This window comes from Mandrillus leucophaeus, unplaced genomic scaffold (assembly GCF_000951045.1).
Source record: "Mandrillus leucophaeus isolate KB7577 unplaced genomic scaffold, Mleu.le_1.0 Scaffold108, whole genome shotgun sequence".
In the NCBI taxonomy this organism is placed as follows: Eukaryota; Metazoa; Chordata; class Mammalia; order Primates; family Cercopithecidae; genus Mandrillus; species Mandrillus leucophaeus.
The window spans coordinates 4,102,617-4,120,632 of NW_012098987.1; the positions used below are offsets into that span (position 1 = coordinate 4,102,617).

Genomic DNA, 18,016 nt, shown 5'->3' on the forward strand with positions numbered 1-18,016 from the left:
GGAATACTATGCAGCCATAAAAAAGGATGAGTTTGTGTCCTTTGTAGGGACATGGATGCAGCTGGAAACCATCACTCTCAGCAAACTATCGCAAGAACAGAAGACCAAACACCGCATGTTCTCACTCATAGGTGGAAACTGAACAATGAGATCACTTGGACTCTGGAAGGGGAACATCACACACCGGGGCCTATTATGGGGAGCAGGGAGTGGGGAGGGATGGCATTGGGAGTTATACCTAATGTAAATGATGAGTTGATGAGTGCTGACGAGTTGCTGGGTGCAGCACACCAACACGGCACAAGCATACATATGTAACAAACCTGCACGTTGTGCACATGTACCCTAGAACTTAAAGTATAATAATAAAAAAAAAAGTTTGTGTGTTATCCTCTGGGCAAGGGAAGACCACCATGGGCTCTTTATGCAGGAGAGGACCATGAAATGTGTGCCTTACAAAGCTCTCTATGGCAGCCACATGGAGACTGGAAATACACACAGCATCAGGAGGCTCTAATGTTACCGAGTGAATGTTTGTGTCTTCCCAAAAATGGTATGTTGAAATCTAATCCCCAATGTGACGGTAGAAAGAGGAAGGTCTTTGGTAAGTAATGAGGTTTTGAGGATAGACCCTTCATGAAGGGGATTAGTGCCCCTATAAGAAGAGTCTAGAGAGCTACCTTTCTGCCTGGTGAGAATACAGTGAAAAGTCAAGTGTCTGCAGCCTGGAAGAGAGCTCTCACCAAAATCTGAGCATGTGAACACCCTGATCTCAGACTTGCAGCCTCTAGAACCGTGAGAAATAAATGTCTGTTGTTTGCAAGCTATCCAGTCTATAGTACTTTGTTGTAACAGTTTGAACTGGCTAAGACATATGGAGAGAGACTCTCAGGGTTTGAATTCTGTTGGAGACAGTAGGGATGAAAAAGAAGTGATTAATTCGAGATATATTTAGGAGGTAGAAATCAATATAATTTCTTGATAGACTAGTATAGAAATTAAAGATAACCAAAACTTTTAGTTTGGTAAATAAATGGTACATCATTAACTGAAAAAGGAAAAGATTGTCTGAGAAGATGATAATTATTATAACTAACACTGAGCACTATTCTAAATCCTTTAAAGCACTGACTCATTTAGTCTTCACAACAACCGTATAAGGTCCCTAATCTACAGATGGAAAAAACCAATGCACAGAAAGGTTAATAAATTTGCCCAAGGTCACACAGCCGGAAATGGCAGAACCAAGATTTGAACTCAGACACACTCTCAACTACCACATTACACTGTACGGTACCCAACCAGTTAAATGTCTCCATGTCTGAGGGACATCAAGGGAGCTGTATTTAATTCGCATTTGGAAAACAGACCTAGGGCTCACAAGAATATGGCTATGAATTTTAGTGTCATCAACATAATTCTATTTCCTGAGGCCATGGGAAAAATGAGATGGACATTTAGAGTGAAGAGAGAACCAAAATGTAAGGCGCAGCAAGACAGATCCAAGAAGGACACTAGGAAGGAGATTTTTCAACCAGTGATCATCCACAGGCTAGCTCAGTTGCCATACCACAGAGGTACAAACTTGAAGTGGTCTGGACCTTCTCTGTGTGAAAATGGCGAACCCATTCACTATTTGCTAGATGAATGAATTCAACATCTAGCTATTTGCTGGATTTACCATCTAGTTAAAAATAGCTAAAAGATTCCAGCTTAGATCATGTCATCAAGAAAGGAGGCCTGATAGAGTATGAAACGGGGAAAACAAGAAAAACAAACAAAAAAATGGATGCTCTCAGCTCTTGAAAGGATGATTTATACCCGTGTTTGAGCAAAGTGACTTCTGCCTTCAGAGAAGCAGCAGCAAAGCTAGCTCCTCTCTCAGGCAGCACCCCATCTCATCCATCACCCACTTCCCCCACCTGCCCCCAGCCTACACTGTAAGAGGGCCCCAGCCTTGCTGCAGCAACACCAGAAGCGCACAAGAAAACGTGCTGGCGCATAGACAGCGCAAGTAAATAATGGCTCCTGTGATAATCAGCTTTTGTTTTTAATGGGCTTCACATGACTCATCAGCTATCATGTGTGCTATAGCCTGAGCTCTGGCTCTAAATCAAACAAGTTCAAAGGGAGGAAGAAAGGAATAACAGCAAAAGATGAGCAGATATCTCAAGAAGCCTTAATCCTACAGAGGAAAATCAGAAATGGAGGCAGGGAGAAGACAGTTTCCCCGTTGAGCACTCAGGTACCGAGGGTCCAGAGAGGGCGGAAGCTAAAACAGCTGCAGAGAGAGGCAGCCTAGTTGCCATGGTGCCATCCTGCCAGCCAGCAAGGTTTCATCAGACCGTCCCCTTTCTGCCACAGTTCCTGTCTTGTGGGCAGCAGAAGCACCAAGAAAGAAGAAAAACAGTTGTTTGTATTCTTATGGCCGCAGAGTCGTAGCTCTACGACCTATTTCTACAAGTGACAAGGAGAAAGAGCTAAGAAACAGAGAAAGCAGCCAAGATGGGGCTAAACTCCTTTGGAATGTATTTAATCTAACTTCATTCTATGGATAAAATGCCCTCGTGAATAAACACTCATCCCCAAAACATTTTTTTTTTTTTTTGGTATTTATAATCCAAGAACCTTGACACAGAACGTCCGCTTTTTATCAAGGCTCTTTCCCACAATGACTTCTGATAATGGGGCTTGGGGCTCATTCCCAGGTGAAAAGCATGAGTTTGTGGCAAAGAAAACAGTATTTTTTGGTCACCACACTGGAATGGAAGCCAGGAGACTCTGAAGGATGACTTGGCACTAATACAAATCAGCAAATGACTTTAGCACTTCTAAGCCTCAATTTCTTCATCTGTAAAATGAGAAGAATGGACTGGGTGAACACGAGGTCCTTCCACTCTCTTAACCTATGCTCATGGGTGCTCAGGGCAAGGGAACCCTTCCAGGTATCTCTTGTGATATTAGGCTGTCCATGTGTCAGGACCGTGATTGTGCCTCCAGGGACACACAAGTGTGAGAGTGGCTACAACTCAGTGGAAGGAATAAGCAAACACATACACACTCACAAAGTTAGATCCCTGTATTTGATTAAACCATGGGTTAGTGAACAGGAACCATGTCTTACACATCTTTACACACTCAATATCCAGCACTTACCAGGCACTGGGCTTAACAAATGTTTACTGCATGCAATTTCAGGCAAATCTTTAAAATATCGTATTATGAAACTTTTCAGACTGCCAGTTACGGATTGAACTGTGTTCCCCTAAAATTCACATGCTGAAGCTCTAATTCCCAGTACCTCAGAATATAATGTTTTTTGGAGCTAGGACCTTTATAGAGGGAATCAAGTTAAAAAGAGGTCATTAGGGTGGGTCCTAATCTTCCCTCATGGTCTCTTCACAAGAAAGGAACTGTGATCACAGATATGAACACAGGGAGGATGGCATGAAGAGACATAGGGAGAAGACAGCCATCCACAGCTAAGCAGAAAGGCCTAGAACGGATTCTCCCTCACAGTCCTCAAAAGGGACAAACCCCACTGACATCTTGATCTTAGACTTTCAGGCTCCACAACTGTGAGGAAATACATTTCTGTTTTTGAAATCACAGTTTTAAAGCCACCCAGTTTATGGTACTTTGTTATGGCAGCTCTAGTAAACTAATACAATATCCAGAAGTAGAGAGAATTATATAATGAAATCTCCCATCACACCACCCAGATCTTTCACTCCAGCATATTTCACTTTGCATCTCTAAAATATATGGACATTTCCTTACATAACAACAATACCCTTATCAAACCTAACAGAATTAACACTAATTGAAAAGCAGATTTAATTCCCAGAAGAAATAAACCTTACACTAAAACACACACTTACATTCCTCCATTAAAACTATTAACACTATTAGGCCGGGCACGGTGGCTCATGCCTATAATCCCAGCACTTTGGGAGGCCGAGGCGGGCAGATCACTTGGGGTCAGAAGTTTGAGATCAGCCTGGCCAACATGGTGAAACCCCATCTCTACTAAAAATACAAAAATTAGCCAGGCATAGTAGCTTGGGGTCCCAGCTACTCAGGACGCTGAGGCAGGAGAATTGCTTGATCCTGGGAGGCAGAAGTTGCAGTAACCCAATATTGTACCGCTGCACTCAAGCCTGGGTGACAGAGCAAGACTCTGTCTCAAATTTAACAAAGGAAAGGGAAAGGCAAAGGAAGAAAGAAAGAGAAAAGAAAGAACGCTGTTAACACTATCAAAAACAAAACACCAGTAAGCTTGAATTTTTGTCAAACAACCCTCAGAGGATAAACAAGACTCTCAGAATAATTCAATTTCTTAATCAGCTCTCATATTCAACAATTACCTGAAAGTAAAAACCTGTGTTTCTTTATTCATGTACAGAAAAGAAAGGAAAAATGCAGTCAGTATTCGTACCCACTCCCTGGTCACTGAAAATTCACTTTTCAAACTAATCCCTAGAAATTTAGTAGACATCATTAAGTCTTTAGTTTAAAAATAATATGTGCACTGGTATTGTGTGTTATATTGCACATAATTTAAGCGCATGAAAATTGACATGACAGAGCTCAAAACCACTACCAAAAAAAAAAAAGATAAATACAAAACCATACCTTGCCAGGGTAGAGAACCGCTTGTTGTAATTTTCTAAAACGTTAGAGACGGGAGTTACCAACGCTTCAACAATTGACAATTTCCAATCACATGTCCTCTTCAGGAAGGTTACTTTTTGTCTGAGGTTAAGACAGGGAGAAATGTTAAAGTCAGAATGGCCTACTTAAAAAGGTTTTCAAAAGACTCTTTTGAAAAGCATTCGCTCCATCAACTTTCAAAACAGGCATCGCTGTAAAAACCCGCAATCCAGCTAATTAGTCTCAGCTGTTTGTCATATGGCACTGCAGACCAGTCAAGTGATTTTTGCCCCTTTCAAGCTTACCAAGTTCCAATTCGACTGGCCACTCAGAGGGCGGCTTTATTAACCTCTTCTGGTATTAGAAGACTCGTACTTCAGCTCTTTCTTCCTCCCCTCTACCCCGTGAATCAAAAAAGTAGAACATTTGTTTTCTCGAGAAAATATTTAGAAAAGTATTGTATTCTCAAGGCCCTTGAAGGTTATATTCGTATTGTTGCTTACAAATACAATGCCTCATCCAAACAAACGATATGGGAGATCAAATGGAAGTGGCAGGAGGGAAGCGGCTGGATTACTTACCAGACCTTGCAGCTGGCCTCCAATTCCATAAGTAAAACTGCCTACAAGGGAGTCCACCCAGATATCTTGCTGGCATCTCAATCCAACATGTCCTGTACTCACCTCCTTTGCTTTTCTCCACAACCTTGCTTCAATCCCACTTCTCTTCCTGTGTCTTGAATCACACAATCCCAACAGACACAGCCAGAAATCTGATGGTTCTCATTAACTCCTCCCTCTCTGCCCCTCCCACTTCCAATTGGCCAGCAGGTCCTAAGGATATTCATCATCTCGCCTTTACTCCAAGTTTTGATTATTTCTTGGATGGCTATAATAAACCTCTTATTTGGTTTTCTGATCCCCACGTATTCTTGACTCTGATCCATCCTCCACACCACACCGAAAGTGATCTTTCCAAAAGGCAAATGAGAGTCCATCATTCTCCTGTTAATGGCTCCCCACAATCTCCACAATAAAATTCCTACTCCTTAAGCTTCTGCCTTCAGTATCACCTGCCTCCTGCCTATAAGCTGCTAGAGTCCAGCCATCAGAATTCGTTGTAATTCTTTAAGTTAAGTGGTTCTCAAACTGTGGTTCCAAGACCAGTATTACCAGCATCTTCTAGGAGCTTACTACATTTGCACATTCTTGGGCCCACCCCACTGAATCAGAAATGCTGAGGATAGGGCACAGCTGTCTGTGGTTCAACAAGCACTCCAGGTGATTCTGATACACACTAAAGTGTGAGAGCTGCTGCTCTAACTGCACCAAGCTCTGTTCACCAACAGAATCAGCTCCTTGGCTCCTTGTGCCAGCAATGCTGAGCTGGATGCACCTTCCCTGTGCTTAGTATTTCTACAACTGGTCACCCCTGTATGCTAATTATTCAATTTATTTCTTGGTCTTTGTTGTTGGTTTGTGACGATCTTGAAGACGGGGCTGTATCTTGCTTTTGATTCATTCACCCCCCAACGAGTTATTGAGCACTTATTAATTATTGGGTGAAATGTTGGACATAGAACTAATCAATGTATCCCTTACCTCTAGGAGAAGCTACGCTTTCATTTTGGCAGCTCAACGTGTGACTGAAGACTCAATCTGTCCAATCTAAAAAAACTACCACCAGCCTCAAGAACTGTGGGCAGCTAAGAAAATCTGAGCACAACCAGTCTGACGTCTCTTCTCAGGGTAAATGAAATGGAAGTTTTGTTTCATACCTGATGAAAATCTCATGAAAATGCACCCCTTTCTCTTTTACATCTCACAGCAACCTCGAGAATTTTGAGAACAATTTAGTAAGAAAAATGTATCAAGATTTTTCAATCCCAGATTAAAATTCATTACAGTTAGCTTCCTTTAATTACAAGTTCATATTAGCACTTCTCAAGCCTCAGGATATACAGGAATCTCCTAGGGATCTTTCAAAATGCTAATTCTGATTCAATATTCACGTAGGGGGAGATCAAGACCTTACCGGCTAACACGTGAAACGCCGTCTCTAGAAACACAAAAAATTCGCTGCGCGTGGCGGTGGGTGCCTGTAGTCCCAGCTACTCAGGAGGCTGAGGCAGGAGAATCGCGTGAACCCAGGAGGCGGAGCTTGCAGTGAGCCGAGATGGCGCCACCGCAGTCCAGCCTGGGCGGCAGAGCGAGACTCCGTCTCAAAAAATAAATAAATAAATAAATAATTTCTGTAGAGGGCCCAGGAGTCTGTATTTCGAGTAAGCACCCAGGTGATGCCCAGGTAATACCGACATTCCTAACTCTGGAACTATATTTGAATAGCAAGTAAAATTATTACAACAATACCATTTTTTGTAGTCTGCTTAAAGCAACAAAACCTTTTTTGGATGCTTTTGCATTAAAATCTTTCTAAAATATCTTTCAGACTTCAGAATAAAGATGGCATGCTCAGCATGTACATGTGGTTCTGCTTCCTCCCAAAATCTCACTAATATAACAATAAAGAATGTTTTATTTCTTTTAGACATAAACTCACAAGGACAAAGATCAGGTAGTGGAAGCAACAAAATGGTAGAGGCTAGAGAGTAGATGGACTAGAGGTAACTGATTAACAGACCTCGGAAAGCTGACTCTTTATCTGCCAGTAGGGAAATCCAAGAAGGAACTCATCACAGAATCTCCAGAAAGTCTCAGGGATTCAGAACCCCAAAACTTCTGGAATTCGGGGGACCGTAAAATCGGGACTCAGACAGAATGGTGGTCATCTGCTTAAAAAGCAGCTCAGCTTTTTAAGAGAAGGAAAGAAAGAAAGAACTACCAAATAGAAAATAATGAGCAAAATGGCATAGTAAGTCCCTATCTATCGATAATTACTTGAAATGTGAATGTATTACATTCTCCAATTAAAAGACATAGAGGCTGGGCATGGTGGTTCATGCCTGTAATCCTAGCACTTTGGGAGGCCAAGGCGGGCAGATCACTTGAGCTCAGTTCAAAACCAGCCTAGCCAACATAGTGAAACTCCGTCTCTACTAAAAATACAAAAAAAATTAGGCAGGCATGATGGCGGACACCTGTAGTCCCAGCTACTCGGGAGGCTGAGGCAGGAGAAAGGCGTGAACCCGGGAGGCGGAGCTTGCAGTGAGCTGAGATCCGGCCACTGCACTCCAGCCCAGGCGACAGAGCAAGACTCCGTCTCAAAAAAATAAATAAATAAATAAAAACAAAAGGCATAGAATGACAGAATATATATAAAAAATAAGATACAATTATTTGCTGCCTGAAAGAGAGTCGTTTTAGATTTAAGGGCAGACAGACTGGAAGTGAAGGGATGGAAAAAAATATTTCATGCAAATAGAAACCAAAAGAAAGCAGGGGTGACTATACTTATATCAGAATAGACTTCAAGTAAAAAACAGTCCCAAGAGACCAAGAAGGTAGTTATGTGGTGACAAGGAGGTGAATTCATCAAGCAGATATAACAATTGTAAACATGTAGGCACCCAACATCAAAGTACCTAAATATATAAAGCAAATATTAACCAAACTGAAAGGAGAAATAGATAACTATACAATAATAGTAAGGGATTTGAATACCCTAATTTCAACAATGAACAGATCATCCAGAGAGAAAATCAATAAGGAAATGGCAGGTCTGAACAATATTATAGAACAAATAGAATTAACAGGCACATACAGAACTTTCTATCCAACTGTAGGAGAATATACATTATTCTCAAGTGCACATGGAATATTCTTCAGGATAGAACATATAGTAGGCCACAAAACAAGTCTCAACAAATTTCAGAAGATTGAAATCATACTAAGTATCTTTTCTGACCACACCAACATGTAACTAGAAATCAGTAACAGGAAGAAAACTGAAAATTTCACAAATATGTGGAAATTCAGTAACATAATCCTGAACAGCTACTTGGTCAAATAAAATCAAAAGGAATTTTTTTTAATCTCGAGATACATGAAAATAGAATATAACACATCAAAATTTTATGGGATTCAGCAGACGCAGTTTTAAGAGGGAAGTTTACAGTGATAAATGGCCTCCATTAAGAAAAAAGAAAGATCTTCAGCAAACAACCTAAGTTTATACTGCAACAAACTAGAAAAAAGGGAACAAAATAAGCCCAAAGTTAGAAGAAGGAATGAAGTAATAAAGATTGGAGCTAAAATTAAATAGAGACCAAAAAAATTTTTAAAAAAAAAACAGAAAAGAAAGAAAAGATGAATAAAACTAACTATTTTTTGAAAAAATAAAATTGACAAAACTGGCTGGGTGCAGTGGCTCATGCCTATAATCCCAACACTTTGGGAGGCCGAGGCGGGTATCACCTGAGGTCAGGAGTTTGAGACCAGCCTGAACAACATGGCGAAACCCCATTTCTAGCAAAAATACAAACATTAGCCGGGCGTGGTGGCGGGTGCCTGTAATCCCAGCTGCTTGGGAGGCTGAAACAGGAGAATCACTTGAACCTGGGAAGCAGAGGTTGCATTGAGCTGAGATTGCACCACTGCACTCCAGCCTGGGTAACACAGCAAGAATCCGTCCTCAAAAAATTAAATAAATTTTATTTTACTGAGGCGGAGAGAGAGAGAAAGAGAGACAGAGAGAGAGAGAAAACTTTACCTAGTCTAAAAAAAGAGTAAAAACTCAAATTAATAAAATTGTAAATGAAATAGGAGGTGTTACAACTGATACCACAGAGGTACAAAGAATAATAAGAGATACTCTAAATAATCCAGTCAGGTACAGTGGCTCACGCCTGTAACCCCAGCACTTTGGGAGGTCAAAGTAGGTAGATCACTTGAGGTCAGGAGTTCAAGACCAGCCTGGCCAACATGGTGAAACCCCGTCTCTACTAAAAATACAAACATTAACTGGGGCATGGTGGTGCGCACCTATGATCCCAGCTACTTGGGAGGATGAGGCAGGAGAATCACTTTAACCCAGGAGGCAGAGGTTGCAGTGAGCTGAGATTGCTCCATTGCACTCCAGCCTGGGTGACAAAGTGAGATTCCATCTAAAAAAAAAAAAAAGACAAAAAAAAGTGTGATTACATCAAACTAAAGCTGCTGCACAGCAAAGGAAACAATAAAATGGAAAGGCCACTGGCCGGGCATGGTGGCTCACACCTGTAATCCCAGCACTTTGGGAGCCCAGAAGGCAGATCACTTGAGGGCAGGACTTTGAGACCAGCCTGACCAACATGGCAAAACCCCATCTCTACTAAAAATACAAAAATTAGCTGGGCATGGTGGTGCGCACCTGTAATCCTGGCTACTCAGGAGGCTGAGGCACGAGAATCACTTGAGTCCAGAGGCAGAGGTTGCAGTGAGCGGAGGTCATGCCACTGAACTCCAGCCAGGTGACAGAATGACACTCCACCTCAAAAAACAAAAAAAAAGAAAGAAAGAAAAGGCAACGTATAGAAGGAAAAAAAATGTAAATCTGATAAGGGTTTAATATCCAAAATATACAAGAACCTCATACTACTGAATACCAAAAACACACCCAAAAGAAAAAAAAATTTAATGGGCAAAATACCTGAATAGACATTTTTTCAAAGAATACATAAAAAATGGTCAACAAGTATATGAAAAAGTGCTCGACATCACTAATCATCAGAGAAATGCAAATCAAAACCACAATGATTTTGATTACCTCACATCTGCTGGGATGGCCAATTAGAAAAAAAAAAAAAAAAACAAGAGGTAAGTGTTGGCAAGGATATGGAGAAAAGCGGCCCTTGTACACTGTTGGTGGGAATACAGAGTGGTACAGCCACCATGGAAAACATTATGGAGGTTCTTTAAAATAATTTTTTTCAAAAATTTTAAAAATAGAATACCATAGGATTTAGCAATCCTCCTTCTGGGTATAATACATCTGAAAGAATTGAAATCAGGATTTCTAAGTGGTATCTGTACTCCCATGTTCACTGCAGCATTATTCACAATAGCCAAGACTTAGAAGCAACCTAAATGTCCACTCACAATGAATAAATGAAGAAAATGTGGTCTATACATACAGTGGAAAAGTATTCAGCGTTAAAAAAAGAAAGAAATCCTGCCATCTGTGACAATACGGATAGGTGTGGAAGCTATTAGACTAAGTTAAATAAGCCAGACACATAAAGAAAAATACTATGTGATCTTCCATATATTTAATATATAGAATCTAAAATGTCAAACTCTACACGCATGGTGGCCACTCCTGTAGCCCCAGCTACTCAAGAGGCTGAGGCACAATAATTGCTTGAGCCCATGACTTCAAGGCTGCAGTGAGCTATGATCACATCACTGCACTCCAGCCTGGGCAGCACAGCAAGATCTTGTTTCTAAAAGAAAAAAATGTAATTAAAAAAAAAAATACTCAAACTCCCAGAAGCAGAGAGCAGAATGATGGTTGCCAGGGACTGGGAGGAAGGGGAAATGGGAAGGTCACAGTTAAAGGGAACAAGCTTCAGTTATGCAAAAATAAATAAGTTCTGAAAAGCTATTATACAGCATAATGTCTATATAATACTAATACTGTATTATATACTGAAACCTGCTAAGAAGATAGGTCCAGTGTTAATTGTTCTTAAAACACACACACACACAAAGCAATAATAATAATAAAGGAGGCAGGATAAAACTTTGGGAGATAACGGGTATGTTTATGGCCTTGATGGTGGTGATGGTTTCATGGGTGAATAATTATCCCCAAATTCATCAAGATCTATATATTAAACATGTATAGCCTTTTATCTGTCAATAATACCTCCATAAAGTAAAAATAAACTGTTGAGTAGGGGAAGGAAAGAATGAACAAACAAATGTAGGAACAAATGAACAAACTCAGGTAAGAAAGAGGAGATGAAAATGGTACACTTGTAGCAGGGGTGGATGGAGGAATGAGCTAAATTCTCTTCTTCTGTAATAAAGTATCGACAGATAATGACTAAAACTGAAAAACTGACCATAGGAATAGAAACATGTCATTTAGAGACTAGATGTGTAAACTACTGCAAGAGTTCACTGGTTAACTCTGGGGAGCAGGAAATGGGCTGGGGGAGAGGAGTCTACTGGTTTTTTGTAACAGGCGTTGTTGAACAATGTCCATGTATAACTTTGGTAAATTTGGCGGGGCATGGTGTCTCATATCTGTAATCCCAGAACTTTGGGAGGCAGAGGCGGGCAGATCACTGGAGGCCAGGAGTCCGAGACCAGCCTGGCCAACATAGGGAAACCCCGTCTCTACTAAAAATACAAAACTTAGTTAGGTGTGATGGCACACACCTGTAATCCCAGTTACTTAGGAGGCTGAGGCAGGAGAATCACTTGAACGAGGGAGGCGGAGGTTACGGTGAGTCAACATCACGCCACTGCTCTCTAGCCCGGGTGACAGAGAGAGACTCTGTCTCCCAAAAAAAAAAAAAAAAAAAGCTTTGGTAAATTTTTAAAAATTAATTATTACAAAATAAAATTTAATGCCCATGGGTTTTTTTTTTTTCTTGGAGAATTCAGGACATCACAATAAACCTCACTAACTTGCCATGCTACGTCCTCAAGACCTAGGACCTACACTGAAGTAGGATGTTGAGGATCTAAGTCTGGAGACAGACTGTATGACTTTAATTCTCAACTTTACCACTCACAGGCCATGTGACCTTGAGCAAATTACTTAACCTCTCTGTCTCAGTTGCCTCATCTGTGGAACAGGAATAATAATAGGATTACTTTGCATGGATTTAATTATGTATACCTATAAAATGCCTAAAACTGTGTTTGACACAAAGGAAATGTTCAATAATAGCTATTCTTTTTAATGTATGTTTGCCTCCATAATAAATGGCTCCTGACCTCTGTATTGCTTTCGTGTCTTTTGTTAATTTATATTTCCTTCTCCCTGCCCTCACCTTTGCTATCAGTCAGGCAGCTATCCCTCACCACAGTAATCCGTGTGCCTTCCTGGGTCAACCCCCCTACCCCTTCCGATGCACTGTTTTTAATTGACAAGGCACCTGGAAACCAAATAACCCAGATTATTAGAACTGTGTGTAAAATGAAGAAAAATGGGCACCAAAAAATGTTCTGAAAGTTGCTCTGTGAGGCAGATTGGCAATTTTCAGTATATTAACCACTGTCTAACTCAGAACCCTTTGGCCTTACTATTAACTGTGGGTCAGCAGGTTGGGTGACACTTGGTGGGACCAACCAACCCAGTTTAGTGGAGACCGTCTGAGTTATAGCACTGAAAGTCCTGAATCCCTGGAAACCATATCCCAGCACTGGGCAAATTACTTCATCCTCTTGAGCCTGTTTCATCATCTGTACAATGAAGGATAATATCTGCTTTGTAAGATTCTTGAGGATTAAATGAGAAAGTGTTTGTATAATTCTTGACACATATGGTAGCTGTAGCTATTATACTCACTTGCATATTGTTATTATCAACTCTAATATCAGGTAGAAAAAGAAAGTATTCTTAGAAACATAACCTATAATTTGCTTTATATATAGTGGACTTCAGGAAGCTGCAATGTTTGCTTTTGTGAATTTCCTTCCCATTTTGTAATACACATTTTGTTTCAGGGACTAAGACATATTAAAGAAATTTAACAGTTTAACATTTCTGATTTCTCTACTGGACAAAAGCCTGGCCGATTTCCACTATCTTTTCATAGACATGACTCTTTTACACTATGGGATCCCTGGGTTATTTATGTTAGTAGCGGCTTCTAAACTTGTAGACAGAAATCAACCTGTCACCTCACAAAGGACATCAGACATCCTATCTGAAATTTGTTTTTAATTTCCATTTCACTTTTTTCCTTCATAATAACACCAGATTATTCAGTCTTCTAATTATTTAGTGAATTCAGTACCTTTGCATGGGGCTGAACATCTGCATCTGCATTTCTAAGTTCTAAGCCAAATCATTCACTATATATGTCCATTCTCTCCCTGAAAAATAAGGGCTTTTATCACCAGACAGATGAAATACCATTTCTGACCTCAAAAGCTGAAGCAACTCCCTACTCCACAGTTATTAATGACAGCCTGAAGGAAATGGCTCACATCTATGCACCCCACAGACACAAGGGCAAAGTTGCTATAAGAACAGTTACAAACTTTGGGATAGATAATGGAAAGCATCACAAGTTACTCAAAGCCAAAATATGGCCTAGGAACCCTCTAAGCAGCAGCAGAGACAGCAGAAAGAGCCGGGCAGATAAGACTCTTAATAAAGGCTCCCATGGCCTCTCCTCCCATACTCATATTTCTTCTCCAACCAGTGTCCAAGGCCTGTGAGCACAAAACACGGGAGAACACAGAACTTCAGAGAAGCCTTGAGGGGCAACTGGTCAACCAATTAGGGCAGGTGAAAATGGATCTAGGACTGGCGCAGAATCACCTAGGGTATTTGAGGAGAATTCAAAATTCTGGGTCCCATCCAGGCCTCCGAATTAGGATCTCTGCAAGGGAGGCCTAGGGAATTTGCATTTATAACAAGCTTCCCAGGGGCGTTCTGGTTATACGCAATCAAGCTTGTAAGCCACTGTTCTAGGGAGACAACAGATGGCAAAAATGTACAACTATAGTTAGGCAAATAGCCTGTACATCAAGATTATATCTAACACTACTAGCCTCAGATACCAAATCTGTAAAATAGGGATAATAACACTGACCTAGCAAGGTGGATGTGAGAATTAAATGAAACAAATAATAGCCTCACACACAGTGCCTCACATATGGCAAGTGCTCAATAAAAGTCCATTCCCGGCCGGGTGCGGTGGCTCAAGCCTGTAATCCCAGCACTTTGGGAGGCCGAGGTGGGCAGATCACGAGGTCAGGAGATCGAGACCATCCTGGCTAACACAGTGAAACCTCGTTTCTACTAAAACTACAAAAAATTAGCCAGGTGTGGTGGCAGACGCCTGTAGTCCCAGCTACTCGGGAGGCTGAGGCAGGAGAATGGGGTGAACCTGGGAGGTGGAGCTTGCAGTGAGCTGAGATCACCCCACTGCACTCCAGCCTGGGCGACAGAGCGAGACTCCGTCTCTAATGAAGACTTACGACAATAGTTTCTGTTTTGAATAAATATCACCAAGGAAAGCAGATAGCTAGGAAAGTTAAGGCCTCAATGTTAATGACTCATCAACTACAAAGGCCGAGGTCAGCAGCTTTAACCAGCGATTGCGTCATGAAATGTACCTGCAGACAGTGATTCTCAAGCTTCGGGGTGCATCAGAGTCACCTAGATGGCTTTAAAACACAGGCTCTAGGCCCCACCAGAGTTTCAGATTCAGTAGGTCTGGAGTGGGGCTGAAAATCTGCATTTCTAAGTTCCCAGGTGGTGCTGATGTTACTGGTCCTAATCTGACACTTTGCAATAAAAAAAAACAAAACAAAACAAAACAAAACTATGCTGTGTATATTTCCTGTTTGACACTAGACTGGTTAGTTACATGTATATAGAGGAAAAAACTAAGAAACCAACAATTTCCGAGGCTGTGCTGCCTCTGTCCCTGAGAATCTTACTATGTTGTTTGAACGATGCATACAGAGGACAGGGAGATTTGAATTCTATCTTCCCACTCACTTGCTGTGTGACTCTGCATGAGACATATGATCTCTTCCAGCCTGAGTTTACTCATGCTGGAAGTAAAGGTGAGCTAGGCACTGGTTCCCAAACCAGGCTGTCCACCATCAATCACTACAACAGTATTTTAAATAAAACATAGATTCCCGAGCCCTCACCACAAACCTAATAAATTAGAATCTCCAAAGGAGAGACTGAAAAATGTGTTGTTGTTTCTTGTGGGTATGTTTTTTATTATTATTATTATTATACTTTAAGTTCTAGGGTACATGTGTACAACATGCAAGTTTGATACATAGGTGTACATGTGCCATGCTGGTTTGCTGCACCCATCAACTCAAAATTTACATTAGGTATTTCTTTTAATGCTATCCCTCCCCCTCCCCTCACCCCACAACAGGCTGCAGTGTGTGATATTCCCTGCCCTGTGTCCAAGTGTTCTCATTGTTCAATTCTCACCTATAAGTGAGAACATGCGGTGTCTGGTTTTCTGTCCTTGTGACAGTTTGCTGAGAATGATGGTTTCCAGCTTTATCCGTGTCTCTGCAAAGGACATAAACACCTCCTTTTTTATGGCTGCATAGTATTCCATGGTGTATATGTGCCACATTTTCTTAATCCAATCTATCATTGATGGACATTTGAGTTGGTTCCAAGTCTTTGCTATTGTGAATAGTGCCACAATAAACATACGTGTGCACGTGTCTTTATAGTAGCATGATTTACAATCCTTTGGGTATATACCCAGTAATGGGATTGCTGGGTCAAATGGTAATTCTAGTTCTAGATCCTTGAGGAATCACCACACTGTCTTCCACAATAGTTGAACCAATTTACACTCTTTTGTGGGTATGTTTTAAACAAAAGCTTCCTGTGCAATTTTCACATCCAGCCAGTTTTGAGGAGCCATTAACATGGTAATCTTTCTCCAGCATCAAAGCTCTTGGGTCTTTTTGATTTCCAATTCACTGGGTGCTGAGTCTATACTTACCCGGTAGCTTTCTCCTTTTACATTTGCTTCACCTGGATATTTTTCCTATAGGAAGCATACGCTGTCTTCAAAGAAAGGAATCTATTATGCTTAGCAGTTCCATTTCTCATGTATCAATAAACTGGCATTCTGATTTCATTTTAAAAATAAAGTCCAGGATGGGCGAAGTGCTCACAGCTGTAATCCCAGCACTTTGGGAGGCCAAGGCAGGCAGATCACTTGAGGTCAGGAGTTCAAGACCAGCCTGGCCAACATGGTAAAAACTCATCTCTACTAAAAATACAAAAATTAGCCCGGCATGGTGACATGTTCCTGTGGTCCTAGTTACTTGGGAGGCTGAGGTAGGAGGATCCACTTGAGCCCAGGATGTTGAGGCTGCAGTGAGCTGGGTGACAAAGACAAGAAAGAAGGGAAGGGAAGATAGAAAAGAAAGGAAGGGAAGGAAGGGAGAAGGGAAGGGGGAACAGAAGGGAGAAGGGAAAGTAGGAAAGGAAGGGAGAAGGAAAAAAAAGGAAACCAGAGGCCCTTACAGACCACAGCTACCTATGTGGATCTCACACCTACTACAATGAAAGCAACTAGGGGATTTTAAGCAGAAGGATATGACCTGAATTCCTTTAACTTTTTAAAATTTTGTTTCATGCTCCTCAGGAGTGTGAATTCCTTTTTTTTGGACATCACTGGCTTTGTGTGAAAAATGGGCTATGGCAGGGAGGCGCAAGAATTGGAACAGAAAAGTAGCAGTACAGGCCTTTAACCAGCAGCTGGCACAGAGAAGGCACTTGGGTATTTCTGCACTGCTTTAACACAGGGAAATCATGATATACTTGTTTCGCCTCCTAACATATTTCAGAGGAGTTCAAGGAAGAGACTCTGGGTGTTAGCAAAGTTCCATCTAGAAGTCACTTCCTTTGAACAACACACACAATTTTGGATTGTCACAGTACCACTGGTTCCAATCAAGAAATATTAGAATAAGAACATAAAAAGAACACACCAGGGAACCAGCAGACCAGGCTTCTGGAACCATCCCTGCCATCAATGAGCCACGTGACCTGAGGTACAGCTCTGGACTTCCGGGAGGGGAGCCTGAGCTACAATTTCCAAGGTCCCTACCAGCTCTTAAATTACACAATTCTGTAAGTGTAACAAATGTGGTTTCCTTATCTGGGTGGCAAAATGGGCTGATGACTCAGGGTGAGGTTTTTTGTTACTGATTTTCAACCTCCCAGAGAAGCTCTAGTGAAGCTAGAATCAGGGTGTTAATAAAGAAACTGTCCCGTTTTATCATTTCCTTTCCAGGGTATGGTGGTTAGCCGGAAATCTGGGAAGTAGACATTCCCGGCAGCCGAGAGTTTATCGTGCAGAGACTGAGAGCCTAAGTCCCTGTGTAACCCTTCAGGTACATGTTCTCTGTGGTCCCTCACGCATATGGCTTCTGCTCACGTGGAAGCACGCAATAGACAGGCCTCTCACTTCCTCCTGCTGGTAGGCTGTTCCGAGAGGGTCCACTCCTCTCTTATGGCCAACCTGGCACCTCCACGAGAACCCCATTTCGCATGATCCCTGGGGGCAGTGGTTCTCAGCCTCAACTGCAACTGCCCATCAGAAGCCCATGTGGAGACAATAAATAAATAAATAAATAAATAAATAAATAAATAAATAACAGGCTGAGCCCTACCCCATATTTACTGACTTAGAATTGGGGTGAGGGAGAGGTTAGAAAGACAACAGTGGTAGAGT

At 41.4% G+C, this 18,016-nt stretch overlaps 1 protein-coding gene across 1 annotated transcript in view; it reads right to left on the minus strand.

Annotated features, from left to right (window-relative positions):
- RAB27A (RAB27A, member RAS oncogene family) overlaps positions 1–18,016 on the minus strand; it is a 107,041-nt gene that overhangs the window by 79,240 nt on the left and 9,785 nt on the right. The window contains exon 2 of the mRNA XM_011986697.1: positions 4,636–4,755. The gene's annotated coding sequence lies outside the window, so the exon portion shown is untranslated. The remainder of the gene's footprint in view (positions 1–4,635; positions 4,756–18,016) is intronic.